Genomic DNA, 3,065 nt, shown 5'->3' with positions numbered 1-3,065 from the left:
GTGATAAGTAAGCAACATCCTTCCTTCATAGATTTATAGCTCAGTGTTTGGCATATGCCCTATAATTATTATCACAAGCAAGGTGTGCAGAGGCAAAATTTTCTAGGATGCAAGCACTCATCTGTTTGTTCACCTCTCCCTATATGGCAGTTAGCATAGTGCTTGTCATATCAAAGGCACTCAGAAATATTAATTAAATAAATATTAGTGATAGAAGAATGTCTTTCTATTGTCTTCACATATGAATAAAAAGTTGGCCAGGTGCGGTGGCTCACACCTGTAATCCCAGCATTTTGGGAGGGTAAGGCGAGTGGATCACTTAAGTCCAGGAATTTGGGACCAGTCTGAGCAACATGGTGAAACCCCATCTCTACAAAAAAATACAAAAATTAGCCGGGCGTGGTGGCACATGCCTGTAGTCCCGACTACTCAGGAGGCTGAGGTGGGAGGATTGCTTGAGCCTAGGAGGTGGAGGTTGCAGTGAGCCGAGGTTGGGCCGCTGCACTCCAGCTTGGGAGACAGAGCCAGACTCTGTCTCAAAAAAAAAAAAAAAAAAAAAGTTAACTAGATAAAACATCCTTTGTTTCTGGGTGTCCAAAGAGTTGTTTTTATTATTTCATTGAAATGTTGTGGATTAATATAGTCGTCTATATTCCTGTATTAGTGGCCTGCTATTACTACATAAAAACATTCAGAATGCCTTCTCTTTTGTTGTATTTTAGACATTTTTCAAAAGCCTAGGTTTTTGTGTTGCTTTTGCTTATGCTGGGACTCTGTGATCTCCACCTGTTTCTAAAACCAGCTCCCTATCTCGTGCCGAAGAATGTTCCCTTTGTTCTTTGACTTTTGATTCTATGTCTTGTGTTTTAATGTTCAGTTTGGGAATCTCGGTATATTTTAGGTTGATTCTCTGGAATTCAAGTGAGATGTATTTTTTTCCTTTTTTTGAGAAATTTTTAACAACTTATTCTAATATGTGGATGTTTAAGTTCCTGGCATTTGACTGAGCTTTGTAATGTGTACTTTCTACAATGTGGAAAGAAGGAGTTATAAAAGTACATATATGGCCAGGCACAGTGGCTCATGCCTCTAATCCCAGCACTTTAGGAGGCTGAGGTGGGTGGATCATTTGAGGTCAGGAGTTTGAGACCAGCCTGGCTTACATGGTGAAACCCCATCTGTACTGAAAATACAAAAATAAGCCAGGCATGGTGGCAGGTGCCTGTAATCCCAGCTACTTGGGAGGCTGAGGCAGGAGAATCGCTTCAACCCAGGAGGTGGGGGTTGCAGTGACCTGAGATTGTGCCACTGCACTCCAGCCTGGGCAACAGAGCAAACCTTCATCTCAAAAAGAATATATATATACATATATATATTCTCAAAAAGAAAAAAATATATATATATTTCAAAATAGGAATTGTTTTACCTTTCAAGATAGTAGATCCTATTAGTTAATTTGGAGAACAACTAGGTATTCAACAAGTAGACATTGTGCATTTCTACTTAATGGACATGTATTGCCAGAATGCCATTGAACATGATCCTGGTCTTAAAGTGTGGTTGTCCAAGAAAGGAGTATGAGGCTGAGAAAATTCTCTTAGAGTGACAGAGAATTGCTAGATTGAACAAGTTGATTTAGAATAGATTGCTATACATTTCTCTTATGGCTTTCAAGGATTCAGCAGGCCATTCTGCATGAAAACATATGCATCTGCATGAAAACATTTACAATTTGGCATGTTTTTGCAGTGGCTGGTACTGGTTGTTCCTTTCCATGTTTAGTGCTTCCTTCAGGAGCTCTCGTAAGGCAGGCCTGGTGGTGACAGAATCTCTCAGCATTTGCTTGGCTGTAAAGGATTGTCTTTCTCCTTCACTTAGGAAGCTTAGGAAGATCTACAAGAAAACATATGTGTTTCATTTTGAATGATAACCCAAGGTTAAACCAAAAACCCTTAGGTTCAAGATTTTAAAGTATGGGCCATACCTCTTAAGAAAATATTTATGACACATATACACTTGATTAATGCAACATTTACATTTGTTTCTGTCAATAAGCTAGTGGGAGCAAGCTAATGTGTAGGGTAATAGGGACAGACATACACCAACTTAAGAGGAACAACCAGTGTCTTACTGTCAAGTTGCCACTGATGCCCAGCTAGTCCCTCAGTGACCCCCACCTGCAAGCTTTTCTTCCTTATTTCTGCATAAGGAGGCTAAAGTTACCTCAAAAGCTGGTGGTCACGGTCTGCAGAAAACTCAGCTTAGCATTCCCCTTTAGAGATACAGGGATACTGATGCTCAATGTTCAGTGACAGCACAGCTGCCTGAACTTTATGCTAAAACTCTCACTAAGGATTGAAGTTTATAGGAGCCTTAGCCTAGATTCTCATTAGTTCTTCCAGACTTTCTCTCAAAAACAAGAAACATGTTTATATTACTCATTTTTCCTATATAAGCGTGTTTTTGACTTTTAAATAAATTCTCTCAAAAACAACACTTAAAACCACATTTTACGTAAACATAGTTATGAAATTTCTTAATAACAACATATTTGTAATTTCACCAAGTGAAGTGAAAATGCTGTGTGAAAACAAATGCACTTTAGTGGGGAATGAGGCATCCTTTATAAATACGTAAATGAATCATATACAGCACAATATCTGTGCAATATTAGTTGGTTAGCTTCCCTCTAATTTATCTCCACATGTCTTAGAACTATAAGGAATCTCCCATCATAATTCAATCTTCCCCATAACTGAGGCCCACAGCCTGAGCTGGCCAGATTCCTTCGAGGGAACTGAGTTTCCATTTCTCACTCCCTGCCATCAGCCTAAACCGAGGTGAAGGAGTGTGAATGACTTAGAGCAGTGCCTCACTGACAGGAGAAGAGCACAAAGAATATTCTCTTCCAAGAGGGCCTGCAACATCTCTACACCAGAGGGCACCACTTTCCAAGTTAAGCTTCGCTGGCATTTTTGAAATCTGGAGGAAGGTGAAACGACTATTTTCATAAAGTAGGTAAAGGAAAATTCTGGAACAGTACATCCATTTTTTTTTTTACTTTC

This window comes from Macaca fascicularis, chromosome 7, assembly GCF_037993035.2.
Source record: "Macaca fascicularis isolate 582-1 chromosome 7, T2T-MFA8v1.1".
Taxonomy (NCBI): domain Eukaryota; kingdom Metazoa; phylum Chordata; class Mammalia; order Primates; family Cercopithecidae; genus Macaca; species Macaca fascicularis.
The sequence above is the reverse complement of the archived record's forward strand: the minus strand, read 5'-3'. Positions refer to the sequence as shown.